Source organism: Pongo abelii, chromosome 11 (assembly GCF_028885655.2).
Source record: "Pongo abelii isolate AG06213 chromosome 11, NHGRI_mPonAbe1-v2.0_pri, whole genome shotgun sequence".
Classification (NCBI taxonomy): domain Eukaryota; kingdom Metazoa; phylum Chordata; class Mammalia; order Primates; family Hominidae; genus Pongo; species Pongo abelii.
Window position 1 is genome coordinate 72,408,338 of NC_071996.2, and position 15,166 is coordinate 72,423,503.

The 15,166-nt window shown below is 41.9% G+C and overlaps 1 protein-coding gene and 1 pseudogene across 3 annotated transcripts in view; one reads left to right on the plus strand and one right to left on the minus strand.

Moving 5' to 3' along the window:
• The window catches only part of UBR3 (ubiquitin protein ligase E3 component n-recognin 3), a 256,407-nt gene that overhangs the window by 14,421 nt on the left and 226,820 nt on the right, over nt 1–15,166 (plus strand). The window lies entirely within an intron of this gene.
• On the minus strand, nt 11,681–13,339 carry LOC103889980 (protein shisa-5-like; annotated as a pseudogene).

The window sequence follows — 15,166 nt, forward strand, 5'->3', positions numbered from 1 at the left end:
TGGTGAGGGCCTTCTGCTGCATCCTCACATGGTGGAAGGGTGAAAAGGGCAAAAGGGGCAGATCTTGTGTCCTCATATGGTGGAAGAGTAGATAAGCAAAAGGGGCCTGAGCTAGTTCTCTCCAGCCCTTTTATAAGGCACTAATCCATCGGAGAGGGCAGAGCCCTAATGACTTAATCACTTCCCCAAAGGCCCTGCCTCTTAATACCACCACAGTGGGGATTCAGTTGCAAACCTGAGTTTTGGAGAGGTCACATATTCAAACCATAACACCATCTATCTATCTAGTATTACACATGGAATAATTATTGACTATGGAACTAGTCTTGCATTTCTGGGATAAAATCCACGTCATGATGTATTATCCTTTTATAGATTGCTGGATTTAAGTTGCTTGTATTTTGACATGAGGATTTTTGTATCTGTAGTCAAGAGGGATATTGTACTGTAGTTTTCTTCTTTTGCAATATCTGTCTGATTTTGGTCTCAGGGTAAAGCTGGCTTCCTAAATGAGTTGGGAAGGGCACCCTCCTCTTTATTTTGTAAGAGTTTGTGTAGAATATGACATTATTCCTCTTTTAAATATCTTGATTGAGTTTGTCCGTGAAACAATCTAGGTTTGGAATATTTGTTGTTGGAAGCTTTTTAACTGTTACATTTGTTGAATAAGGTTTTAACATATTCCATTTCTTTTCTTTTTTCTCTTTACTTTTTTTTTTTTTTTTTTTGAGACGGAGTTTCACTCTTTTTGCCCAGGCTGGAGTGCAATGAGTGCAATGGCACGACCTCGGCTCATTGCAACCTCAGCCTCCTGGGTTCAGTTGATTCTCCTGCCTCAGCCTCCCGAGTAGCTGGGATTACAGGTGTCTGCCACCACGCCTGGCTAATTTTTGTATTTTTAGTAGAGATAGGGTTTCACCACGTTGGCCAGGCTGGTCTCAAACTCAGGCGATCTACCCGCCTCAGCCTCCCAGAGTGCTGGGATTACAGGCGTGAGCCACTGCATCCAGCCTCACATTCAATTTCTTTAGTGACCTGTATCATTTATTCAGTACTTTTTTTTCTTTGTGTGAGCTTTGACAGTTTGAATCTTTCATGAAGTTTGTCCATTTCATCTAAGTTTTTGAATTTATGGGCAAAATGTTGTTTGTACTATTTCTTCTTATTTTCTCAATGTCTGTAAAGTATGTAGTGATATCCTCTCCTCTTTTTTTTTTTTTTTTTTTTGAGACAGGGTCTTTCTCTGTCACCCAGGATGGAGTGCAGTGGTGCAGTCGTGGCTCACTGCAACCTCTGCCTCCTGGGTTCAAGCGATTCTTCCTCCTCAGCCTCCCCAGTAGCTGCAACTACAGGTGTGCACCACTGCGCCTAGCTAATTGTTTTGTATTTTTTGGTAGAGATGGCATTTCACCATGTTGGCCAGGCTGGTCTCTAATTCCTGACCTCAGGTGATCTGCCACCTCGGCCTCCCAAAGTGCTGGGATTACAGGTAGGAGCCATCATGCCTGGCTGGCTTTTTCTTTATCACTTTTGTTACTTTTTCAAGGAATCAGCTTTTGGTTTTACTGATTTTTTTTTTTTGTTCTCAATTTCATTGATAACTGCTCTTTATTATTTTCTTCCTTCGTTTTGTTTGAATTTAATTTCCTAGTCTTTTTATGGTCTCTTAAGGTGGCAGCTTAGATTTGTAGTCTTCTTTTCTAATAAGATATAATGCAATAAATTTCCCCCTAAGCACAGTGTACAGGCATCCCACATTTTTGATATATTTTCATTTTTATGCAGTTCAAAATATCTTCTATTTTCTGTGATCTCCTCTTTAGCCAATGGGTCATTTAGAAGTTTTGAGCTTTTTAAGGCTGGGAGTGGTGGCTTCTGCCTGTAATCCCAGCACTCTGGGAGGGTGAGGGTGGTGAATCACTTGAGCTCAGGAGTTGGAGACCAGCCTGGGCAACATGGTAAGACCTCATCTTTATAAAAACTAGAAAAATCAGCCAGGCATGGTGGCGTGTGCCTGTAGTCCCAGCTACTCAGAAAGCTGAGGCAGGAGGGTTACTTGAGTCTGGGATGTAGAGGCTGCAGTGAGCCAGGATGGCACCACTGCATTCCAGTCTGGGTGACATAGTGAGACCCCATCTCAAAAAAAAAAAGAAATTTTGAGGTGTTTTTTTTTTTCCAGATTGTGACTATTAGTAATTTCTTTCCCTCTTCTTCGTCATCGTCGTCTTCTTCCTCTTCTTCTTCGTCTTCTTCTTCTTCTTCGTCGTCTTCTTCTTCTTCTTCTCCTTCTCCTTCTTCTCCTTTCTTCTTCTTTCTTCTTTCTTCTTCTTTCTTCTTTCTTCTTCTTCTTCTTCTTTTTTTTGAGATGGGGTCTCGCTCTGTCACCTAGGCTGGAATGCAGTGGTGCACCATCTCAGCTCACTGCAGCCTCCATCTCCCAGGTTCAAGCGATTCTTGTGCCTCAGCCTCCCAAGTGGCTGGGACTACCGGCACACCACCACACCCAGATAATTTTTGTATTTTTAGTAGAGACAGGGTTTTGCCATGTTGCCCAGGCTAGTCTTGAACTGCTGGACTCAGATGATCCACCTGCCTCGGCCTCCCAGAATGCTAGGAGTACAGGTGTGAGCCATGGTGCCCAGCCAGTAATTTCTAATTTAATTATATTATAGTGAGATAGCATACTTATATGATGTCAATTTATTTAAAATAGTTAAGGTTTCTTTCATAGCTCAGAATGTCGTCTCTCTTGGTGAATGTTCCATGTGCACTAGAAAAAAGCGCTTATTATTCTGTTGTGGGGTGTAGTGTTTTATAAATGTCAATTTAGTCAAATTGGTTGATATTGTTGTTCAGGTCTTCTATGTTCTTACTGATTTTCTGTCTGCTTGTTCTCTTCATTACTGAGAATGGTGTTGAAGTCTCCAAATATAATCGTGGATTTGTCTCTATTTCCTTGAAGTTGTCAATTTTTGCTGCTTGTATTTTGGAGTTCTGTTGTTAGGTATACACTTAGGATTGTTATGTCTTTGTGGTGAGTTAACTTCTTTATCATTATATAATGTTCTTTTTATTCCTGGCAATATTCCTTATTCTTTCGTCTGTTTTGTCTGATATTAATGTCGTCACCCATATTTCTTTTGATTATTGTCAACATGGCATGTATTTTTAAAACTCCTTTTTTTTTAGGGGCTGGGTGCGCTGGCTCACACCTGTAATCCCAGCACTTTGGGAGGCCAAGGTGGGTGGATCACAAGGTCAGGAGTTCGAGACCAGCCTGACCAACGTGGTGAAACTCTGTCTCTACTAAAAAGACAAAAATTTGCCAGACGTGGTAGCATGTGCCTGTAATCCCAGCTACTCGGGAGGCTGAGGCAGGAGAATCGCTTGAACCCAGGAGGCGGAGGTTGCAGTGAGCCTAGATGACACCACTGCACTCTAGCCTGGGCAACAGGGCAAGACTCTGTCTCAAAAAAAAAAAAAATCTTTTAAAGTATTTTTTTTGGAGACAGCATCTCACCCTGTCATTCAGGCTGGAGTGCAGTGGCACAATCATGGCTCACTGCAGTCTTGACTTCCTGGGCTCAGGTGATTCTCCCACTTCAGCCTTCTGAGTAACTGAGACTATAGGCATGTGCTACCACACCCGGCGAAATTTTTGTATTTTTTATGTAGAGACAAGGTTTTGCTATGTTGTCCAGGCTGGTTTCAAACTCCTGGACTCATGCAATCCGCTGGCCCCTTGGCCTTTCAAAGTGCTGGGATTATAGGCGTGAGCTACCATGCCTGGCCAAAATTTTTTTTTCTTTTAAACTGTTGGTGTCTTTTCTTGAAAACTCTTTGTGTGTGTGTGTGTGTGTGTGTGTGCGTGTGTGTGCGCGTGTGCTGGCAGTTGATCTTGTTTGGCCTTGCTTTTTTAAAATCCAGTCTTAAAATCTCCGACAATGGTACTTAGTCCATTTACATTTAAAACAATTATTGATATAGTTAAATTTAAGTCCATCATCTTGTTTCCTGTTTATCCCATCTGTTCTTTGTTTGCTTTTTCTCTCTTTTATGCCTTCTTCAGACTTTTTTTAATGTGTCCATTTACTCTTCTTTGTTGGCTTATGAACTGTAACTCTTTTGTTATTTTACTGATCTCTTTATGGTTTATAGTATATGTCTTTCACTTATCACAGTCTACTTATACTACTTTATGTGTAGTACAGAAACCTTATAATAGTTTGCTGCTTTTTAAATTTTCCTCTAAGCTTTTATCCTATTGTTGTCAAACATTTTACTTTTATATATTTAATAAACCCCTGAATATAATGTTATTTTTATTTACACAGTCAACAATTTTAAAGAGATTTAAATAATAACTAAAAAATCTTACCCATCTACTTGCTATTTCCAGTGCTCTTTGTTTCTTTATGTAAGTTTCTATTTTTTCTAGTGTTTCTTTCTAATTATTCTCCACTACTGAGGAAAGATACTCCTGTGTCACCTATCTAATACCTCTTGAATTACAAGTTTTCCATCAGTTTGGCTGGTGGGAACAGACACCATTCTCAACCTTACATGTGAGCATGTACTGTTTTCCAATCCTTTCAAATGTTTTTATCCCTGGCCTTTGGTAGTTTCCACACAGTTATGTGCTAATTAGTACTCTGGCAAATAGTCGAATACTCAGGAGCACTCTGTGTAGATTTCTGGGATTATTTCTCTGTGGAATTCTTTACTTTTTAGCACTCTGTCCTATAAGCTATAGCAGCATTGATTTTCCTAGATGCTTAGTTCTGTCTTCTCAACTTCATAGAGTTTGGCCCCATTTTGATTCTCCTTCCTTTACTGTGGCCTGGAAACTCTGTCAAGGAAGTAAGCTCTGACACATATCATCACATCACTTGCTTCCCATCTATCACAGATTATTGTCCTTCATTGCCTGATGTCCAATATCTTGAAAACCACTGGTTCATTTATTTTATCTGGTTTTTTGTTTGCTTTAGATGAAGGGATTAACCCAACGACCTTGTTATTTTTGTTTTAGATACAGATTTTATTTAATTTACTTATGTTAATAAAGAGTATTTTTGAAGTAAGTATGAAAGTATTATAGTTTTTTTTTTTTTGCCTTTAGGGTTAAGTAGTACTTTGATTATAACAGATAGAAGAAAAAGTGGTATTGCCTGTCTTCTCTTGCAGAGAACAAATTACTTAAATGAGATGTTTAACTTCTTTAATTACGCACATATTTACAGTACAATATTAGGTTCTATATTACAGTTATATTTACTTTTTTATATTTATATTTAAGTTCACTTAGGGCAGTTACCTAAGTGAACTTTCTTTCATATATGTGCTCCCAGAAAGTCTGTTGCTTTCTGCTCTATTTTTGGGAGAGGACTATCTCCTTTTGGGAAAGGACCCCACACCTGTTATTTATATGAGTAATATATATGAGTAGATCTTGAAAACATGTAATGTCAAGTTTTTTAATTTTTTTTTTTTTTGAGACAAAGAATTCTGTTGCCCAGGCTGGAGTGCAGTGGCGTGATCTCGGCTCACTGCAACCTCTGCCTCCCAGGTTCAAGTGATTTTCCTTTGTCAATCTCCTGAGTAGCTGGGATTACAGGCACCTGCTACCACACTGTTCTGTGTGGGAAACATGCAAGGGGAGAAGAAAAGACAAACACACACAATCCCTTTAAGGGTAAACAACCTTTATCCCACGTAAATGGCAATGCAGATATAATAAGCAAATAATATAAGCAAATGGATATAATAAGCGAATTGCAATGGGGAGGGGATAAGGGAAAAGATACATATATATTTACACTCACCAGACTATGGAGGATTCACCACCAGACTGGCAAGCAACAGCCTGGGCTCCAGAGTCGGCCACTTGTCCATTCACAGACGAGGAGAGGTCTTCCGTGAAGCTTTGGTGCAGCCTGGGACCCTAGCTTTTTTTGTAACGAGTTGTTTGGCATGAGGCCCAGTCAAGAGGGCCCTGCACGACTGGGCTCAACGAACACAATAAGGTCAACTTGTTTTTGTGATTGTCTATTGTTTTTCAATAACTAATGTATAGGAATAGATTGAAATAGAGATTTCTACGAAATGGTGCTGGATGAACGCCTCAAGGGGCTCACACAACCTCTTCTGGGACTTGGTGACCATTGTTTGTGTCCACATTCAGTTGAGTTCAAATTTAATATTTAACTTTTTCTCCACACACACACCTGGCTAGTTTTTCTATTTTTAGAAGAGATGGGATTTCACCATGTTGGCCAGGCTGGTCTTGAACTCTTGACCTCAAGTGATCCACCCACCTTGACCTCCCAAAGTGTTGGGATTACAGGCATGAGCCACAGTGCCTGGCCTGATTTTTAAATTAGGAATTTTTAGCTTGTTTTTTATACAGTTGGTCAGATATTGTTAAGTCAGATAGAATTTGAATGGTATATCCCTCTCTCTAACCAAAATGCAGATTCAGTTGTTTGCTGCTTGCAGAATCCAGTTAACAAGAACAAGGTCTGGTATAAAGTAACTTTTTATTCCAAAGGTAGCTTAGGGGAAGGCTTCCTGCTTTAAGGATGCTGCTTTGCTTTTGGAGCAGAAAGTGAGCACTTTTAAAAGGGGGTCTAACATAAATGGCATGCAGGAGAGGAAGGAAGCAGGTGGGGATCTGCATGTTGGCTTGGTGCCTTATCTACTGGGAGATCTAGTTGATGACTGCTGACACCTTTGTGGGCAGGATTAAGTTGTAAAAGTGGCTAAAAACCCTCCAGGTTAGGAGAGAGTTTTGTAGTGGGCACACTTTGGGTTGTAGCTGGACTGTTGTCTCTTGAGGCAGCCTTCCAGTAGGAGAGAGTTTCACAGTGGATACACTTTGGGTTGTAAGTCAACTGTTTTCTCTTCAGGCAGTCTCCTGGTGGGTGAGAGTTTGTTCTAGAGCTTTTTTTTTTTTTTTTTTGAGACCAGGCTGGAGTGCAGCAGCATGATATTGGCTTACTGCAACCTCTCCCTCCTGGGCTCAAGCAATCCTCCCACTTCAGCCTCCCAAGTAGCTGGGACTAGAGGCACACACCACCATGCTTGGCCAATTTCAAAATTTTTTGTAGAGACAAAGTCTCACTTTATTGGCCAGGCTGGTCTTGAACTCCTTGACTCAAGGGATCCTCCCATCTCCTCCTCCCAAAGTGGTGGGATTACAGGCATGGGCCACCGCACCCAACTTGCTCTGGATCTTTTAAGCACATATGTAGATGAATTTGCCCTGTAAGAGTTTTAGGTAAAGGGGAAGTAAAAAGTTATAATTGAGGCCGGGCGCAGTGACTCATGCCTGTAATCCCAGCGCTTTGGGAGGCTGAGGCGGGTGGATCACGAGGTCAGGAGATTTGAGACCATCCTGGCTAACGCGGTGAAACCCCATCTCTACTAAAAATACAAAAAGTTAGCCGGGCGTGGTGGTGGGCGCCTGTGGTCCCAGCTACTCGGGAGGCTGAGGCAGGAGAATGGCATGAACCCGGGAGGCGGAGCTTGCAGAGAGCCGAGATTGTGCCACTCCACTCCAGCCTGGGCGACAGAGTGAGACTCAGTCTCAAAAAAAAAAAAAAAAGTTGAATTTTAAAGGGCTAAGTAGGAAGTGGAGAACAGGGAGACATGGAGAAAAGAAGAGAAAAACATAATAAAAAATATTTTCTTTTTCTTAGAAAAATGTGGGTACTTGGTTACATTTCTGTTCTTCTACTTTTAACTTAAATTTGGATTTTGCTTTAAAAAAATCCAATTTGACAATCCTTGTCTTTCAGTAGGTATGCTTAGACTATTCACACTTGTTTTAATTCTTGATATGGTTTTATTAACATCTACCACCTTGCTAATTTTTTTCTTTTTTCTTTTTTTCTGAGACAGGGTCTCTTTCTGTTGCACAGGCTACAGTGCAGTGGCACGATCTTGGCTCACTGCAGCCTTGACCTCCTAAGCTCAAGTGATTATCCCACCTCAGCCTCCTGAGTAGCTAGGAACACAGGTGTGTGCCACCACGTCTGGCTAATTTTTGTATTTTTTGTATACACGGAGTTTTACCATGTTGCCCAGGTTGGTCTCAAACTTCTGAGCTCAATCAAGTGATACGCCTGCCTCAACCTCCCAAAGCATTAGGATTACAGGCATGAGCCATCACAGATTATAGGCGTGAGCCATCTCACCCAGATGCTAATTTTCTATTTTGTGTTACTTTTTACAAACCCCCCAACAGTGTTTGAGGTAGATATTATTGTCCTCGTTTTTTGGAGAAGTTAAAGATAATAGAGAATCTTACTCAATGAGTAGATAGTTGGCCAGGCATGGTGGCTCATGCCTGTAATCCCAGCACTTTGGGAGGCTGAGGCGAGCGGATCACAAGGTCAAGAGATCAAGACCATCCTGGCCAACATGGTGAAACCCTGTCTCTACTAAAAATACAAAAACTAGCTGGGCATGGTGGTGCGTGCCTGTAGTACCAGTGACTCAGGAGGCTGAGGCAGGAGAATCACTTGAACCAGGGAGGCTGAGGTTGCAGTGAACTGAGATTGTGCCACTGCACTCCAGCCTGGGACAGAGCAAGGCTCTGTCTCAAAAAAAAAAAAAAAAAAAAAAAGTTAAGTGACAGAGCTGGAGCCCAGGTCTTCTGAATTGGAGAGTGCACCAAATAAATATTGGTTTGAAATGTGAACTACTCTTTTGCTTACTGCTGAAACATTTACATGAAGACATCTTTTGAGATGTTTTCATATTGCCTGTAACTTTGTCTTCCATGGTTATTTTTTTTCCCGGTAATTGTTTATGATCAGAAGACAATGTGGTTTAATCTCTCTGGGCATTTAGACTGCCTGTTTGTAGATGGGCACATATAATTTTAATGCTAGAGCATAATTTGGAGGTCGTTTACTACCAACTCTTCATTTTATAGTTGAGATAATACCTTAAGACCTTTGGAACAGTGACTCAGATTTCTGTTTTAAACCCTTTCTTCACAATCTAAGAGCACTGACCTCATTTGATTAAAAGATGAATGGAATAATGGATTAATTTGATAAATGAGATTAGATAGGCTTTTGTGTTTTCTTTTCTATGGCTTTACATGCTTTTGGATCCTTTTGGAACGTGAGGTTGGCAAACTGTTGCCCAAGGGTTGGCAGCTTGTTTTGGTAAATAAAATGTTATTGGAACATACTACACTAATTTATTTACTTATTGCCTATGGTGGCTTTCACTCTACAGAAACAGAATTGAGTAATTACAACAGACTGCATGGCCCTCAAAACAGAAAATACTATCTGGCTCTTTAAGAACAAATTGAGGCTGGGCGCGGTGGCTCATGCCTGTAATCCCAGCACTTTGGGAGGCCAGCGCAGGCGGATCACTTGAGGTCAGGGATTCGAGACCAGGTTGACCAACGTGGTGAAGCCCTGTCTCTACTAAAAATACAAAAAAAAAAAAAAAAAAAAAAAAAAGCTGGGTGTGGTGGCAGATGCCTGTAATCCCAGCTATTCAGGAGGCTGAGGCCGGAGAATGGCTTGAACTCAGGGGGTGGAGGTTGCAGTGAACAGAGATCACACCAGTTCACTCCAGCCTGGGTGAAAGAGTGAGACTGCATCTCAAAAAAACAAACAAACAAATTGAGTCCTTTAAGAGTGCCATAGGTTTTTATGGATATAGAAATTTATGTTTTTTTCTCAACCAAATTATTAGCAAACGTGTGTATGAATAATGACTAAATTAAATAATTAACTTGAGATTTCATTCAAACCAAAACAATGAATGAATGTAAATTTTTTAATAGCTGTGTTTTGGCTTTACACACCATATGATAGCCTAAATATAACTAACACATAACTATTTGAATTCCAGTTTGAAAGGTGAGAGGGAGTAGTTACTTATGAATGCTTGAGAAAATGGTGCTGTCCTTAGCTGCAATACAGAACCCAGGATGGGAACAGGTGAATAGAGTTCATGGAGAAGAGCTGGGCAGGAGGCAGACAATTATTTAGAACTTTCAGTTTTGTCTAGTAATGACTGGTTTATCTTTTACCAGTTTATGATTAGCTATGAGCAGGGTCTTTTTGTCAGGCAATTAGAAAGATATATAGGTTCTTTCTTATAATGCAAACACTTTTTTTCTTTCTTTATTTTCTTCCTTCTTCTTTTTTCTCTTCTTCCTCTTCCTCTTTTTCTTCTTCCTCTTCTTTTTTTTTTTGAGGCATAGTCTCACTGTATTGCCCAGGCTAGAGTGCGGTGGTGTGATCTTGGCTCACTGCAGCCTCTGCCTCCCAGGTTCAAACGATTCTCCTGCTTCAGCCTCCCGAGTCACTGGGACTACAGGTGCGTGTTACCACACCTGGCTATTTTTGTATTTTTAGTAGAGATGGGGTTTCACCATGTTGGCCAGGCCAGTCTCGATTTCCTGACCTCGAGTGATCCACCCACCTCAGCCTCCCAAAGTGCTGGGATTATAGGAGTGAGCCATCGCGCCTGGCCCATTTTTTTCTTTATAAAGGGACTTTTTTTTTTTTTTTTTAATTTAAATCTGCGTGCATTTGTGTTTGTTGTTTATATGTGCATATATATGTGGAAGTGAATGAGGGAGAGAAGAAGAAAAAGCTGTTTTAAAAATTCTAGTCTTGGGACTTCCTTGGGCAAACCAAACACCACATGTTCTCACTCATAAATGGGAATTGAACAGTGAGAACACATGGACACAGGGAGGGGAACATCACATACTGGGGTCTGTTGAGGTTGGGGGCAAGGGGAGGGAGAGCATTAGGACAAACACCTAATGCATGCGGGGCTTAAAACCTAGATGACGGGTTGATGTGTGCATCAAACCACCATGGCACATGTATACCTATGTAACAAACCTGCACATTCTGCACATGTATCCCAGAATTTAAAGTATTTAAAAAAAAGTTTACAAATGTTATCTATGTATTATAATGAATAATATAAAAAATTCTTGTCAGAAATATACATTGGCAAATAGTTTTTTAATGACAACAGGAAGAAAACCTGTAAGGTAGATGTTCTTCTTTGTCTCTGAAACTGTTAATGCGTTACCATAGTTTTGGAAATTATATTTCTCATCGTGGACTCAATTTCCCATCCTGTAATTAGATACTCTAAAAGAAAGAGGTTTAGGTTTTTGTAAACTGGAACTTTAACACTCTTAATTAGAGTTAACCCTTTTTTTTGTCATTGAGAAAGTGGGAAGCGATTACTTGGATTTATTTAGAATAATATTGAGTAGGAGTTTTAACTTAGATTAAGAGTTTCTGTATTGATAAATCTTAAGTTTTTTTAATATTATAAACTTATATACACAGGAGAGAGTTTATAAAATGTATATGTACAGTTTAAAGAATTTCAGTACAATGGACATTCATGTACCACTATCCACCTTATGAAATACAACATAAAGTGTTGGTAAGTATTTTATATTACCTTATTTCTAATCTGAAATGAATTCAAGCTAACATAGTTATAAAATCTCACGGTTAAGAAGTTTTCTGGTTGTTGTTTTTTTAAGACTTAAAAAAACAATAGAGAGTATTTAAGGGATTATGTGTTGAGATTAGGACGAGGTTAAAAAGGTTCATCCTTAATGCTGGTATTAAAATACTATATATAATAAATTCTTTTTTTTTTCCCAAACGATTGCATTTATTATAAGCAAGTGTACAGACCCTAGACTCAGAAACACAACAGATTTGAGCTAAGACAGCTCTGGTGAAACCGTAATAGAGGGAGGAGGATCACCGAGGTATTCATGTCTGGGCCAGAGCTGCCATCCAGGGCCCCACACCCCACCTTTGGTCCAGATGGCCCATTGGCCCAGGTGTCCCTGCTGCCAGAACACCCTGGACTGGGGTGTACAGGAGTTGCATATTCCATGAGGCTGGTGTCAGGGGAAGCAGGGACTCACAGTTGCCAGGTTGTCCATCTCTGAGCCAATTTCCCTCCACAACCCAGGGATTTCAGTCTCATATCAACTATCATGTTTTAAAACAGAAAACAGGCAAAATGTTTGGCTAAAATAAAATGAAAACACTGCAGAGAAGAGACCTGAGTGTGCTGGTGGACAGGAGCCCTGCTCACCTGTGGGAAGGGCAGGGCCAGCAAAGGCAGCAGAGCTCCCTGGGGGCAGCTAGGCTGTGTGTGCATGTGGCCCTTCAGCTGGTCCCAGGGGAGATGCAGGGACAGGGGACAGTCCAGGCAGGCAGCTCTCAGCTGAGTAGGGCTCTGCCTGAGGTATTCTGGCATCAGGAGGCTGCCTGATCCCCAACAGGCATGACACAGGCTCCAGGGAGCAACGGGACACCTGCCCAAAGGATCAAAGCCCAACTTGGTCAGATCCCAATCTTCGCCTGCATCATGTCTCTGGCTCTGCAGAGGGTACCCCCAACTCGGGACGAGTCATGGCCTCAAGCAGCAGCTGGCTACACTGCCGAAACCAGGACACATCTGCATCATATAGAAAGCTGCGCCATCCTGGTGTGATAGGCCATACTTGGTCACCCTAGGGTAAGCTGGAGAAGAACTCCAGATGTGCCCTGGAGAGCCCCCCACCTCTCAGGGGCCACCTCACAGGGTGCCCCCACCACCCCATTCTTTGAGTTTGGCTTGAGATTTTAGGAAGCATAATTTCAGGTGAGGAAGAGAACAAAGTCTGGTCCCAGCCCACTCTGGCAAGGATCATTCCCCACCTCGTCAGCATCAGAGGAAGCCACATATACAGGCAGGACACACACAGCACGCATGGGGCATAAGGAACCGTGCCTGCACACCACTCACACACACACACAACATAACCAAGTGGCAGCCAGAGAGGGCAGGGAATGCTCAGAGGGCCGCCTTCGGGGCATCCATGTAGGCCGGGTTGTAAGGAGCCTGGCTGGTGGGGTAGGGCGCGGCTGCTCCTCCAGCCAGGGTCTCGTGGTAGGCCGGTGGGCCCATGGGCTGGGCTGGGTAAGGGTGGTGGGTGCTGCATTGGGTAGGGTGCTGCTGGCATCCCTGGCTAAGGTGGCATGGTGTGGTAGCCCTGGTAGCTTGGTCCAGGGTAGCTGGGCGGCACACTTGGAGGCTGAGGATAAGGGGCATGCACCACAGTGGTAGATGTGGTGGTGGTGACAACCGGACGTGGTCAGTGGCACATCTTGTAAAGGCAGCAGCAGGAGCAGGTGAAGCAGATGATGATAGTGACTACAGACAGCACAAAGATGGTCAGGCCAACGGCCAAGGTCGCTCCAAACCCCAAGTTAGCCTCTGCCTTCACCCAGAGGCCTCCTGTACCCCTGGGCTTCCCCTCTTCCCATCATGGGCCACTCAGTTTCAATTTCCTCCCCTTTTGGAGATAATAAATTCTTAAACCAAGATAATTTCTCGTTTTCATTAAAACATTGTCATTTAATGTTTTAGGACCGTGCGGCCTGGATTTTTTTGAATCAGTGCTGATTTTGATATTTTAATTGTTTCTTGAAACCATTAAAAATTATGGGAATTACAGAATTTTTGTTATTTTGGCTAGACTACGTTTTCCTCCAGGTTGACTCATCTGGGAATAATATGCAGATTCTTTCTTGGACTTTGGTTTGAAAAAATGTCTTCATGGGTATGGAGAAAAGGATGAAAAATTAAGAGATCCTGCTCTAAATCACCATTTAATTATTGGGTCAAATGGATGTAAATTTATACTTTCGATAAATTTTTGCCAAATTGTTCTCATATATAATACGCTAATTTGTACTCCTTCCATCAGTATGAGAGTATCCGTTACTTTACTACCTGGCCAGCATAGTATGTCATCAAACTTTTGGTCTTTGCAAATATGATAGGTAGAAAAAAGGTGTTTCAGTCTAGTTTTCTTTCTTTTTTGGCCTGTGTGTTATTTAGAGGTATGTTATTTATTTAATTTCTAAATTTGGGGAATTTTTAAAGCTATCTTGTTAATGATTTCCAGTATAATTTTATTATGTTTTTTGTTTTTTGTTTTTTTTTTTTTTTTTGAGACGGAGTCTTGTTCTGTCGCCCAGGGTAGAGTGCAGTGGTGCGATATAGGCTCACTGTAACCTCTGCCTCCCGGGTTTGAGTGTTTCTTGTGCCTCAGCTTCCCAAGTAGCTGGGACTTACAGGCACGTGTCACCATGCCCAGCTAATTTTTGTATTTTTAGTAGAGACGGGGCTTCGCCACATTGGCCAGACTTGTCTCAAACTGCTGACCCTTCAGATGATTTGCCTGCCTCAGCCTCACAAAGTGCTAATGTGAGCCACTGCGCCCGGCCCCATTGTGTTCTGAGGTCTTACATTATGTAATGTCAGTTTTCTTAAATTTATTTATTTTTTTGAGACAGAGTTTCACTCTCGTCGCCCAGGCTGGAGTGCAATGGCGCGATCTCAGCTCACTGCAACCTCCGCCTCCCAGGTTCAAGCGTTCCTCCTGCCTCAGCCTCCCAAGTAGCTGGGATTACAAGTGCCTGCCACCATGTCCGGCTAATGTTTTTTTATTTTTAGTAGAGATGGGGTTTCACCATGTTGGCTAGGCTGATCTCGAACTCCTGACCTCAGGTAATCCACCTGCCTTGGCCTCCCAAAGCGCTGGGATTACAGGTGTGAGCCACTGTGCCTGGCCAAATTTAATCTATTTTTATTTTTATTTTAAGTTTGAGACAAGATTTCGCTGTTTCCCAGGCTGGAGTGCAGTGGCACTATCATGGCTCAATGCAGCCTTGATCCTCCTGAGCTAAAGTGATCCTCAGACCTCAGCGCCTCAAGTAGCTGGGACCATAGGTGTGCACCACCACGCCTGCCGAAATTTTTAAGTTACGTTTATTGAGACATATTTTATGACCAGTAGAATGAGTGTCCAGCTTTTGTAGGCTGTAGTGTTGTTGTCAATTAGGTCTAGTTGGTTGATAGTGTTTTTAGGAGTTATCTATTGTTGTGTAACAAATCACTCTAAAACCGAGCAGCTTAAGACAACAGGCGTTTATTGTCTCATAGTTTCTATGGGCCACGAATTTGAAAGTGGCTTAGCTGGGTGGTTCTGGTATAGCATCCCTCATGAGGTTATAATAAAAATCTAAATTGGCACTGTAATCTTCCAAAGGCTTGGTTGGGACTGGAGGATCGACTTCTAAGATGG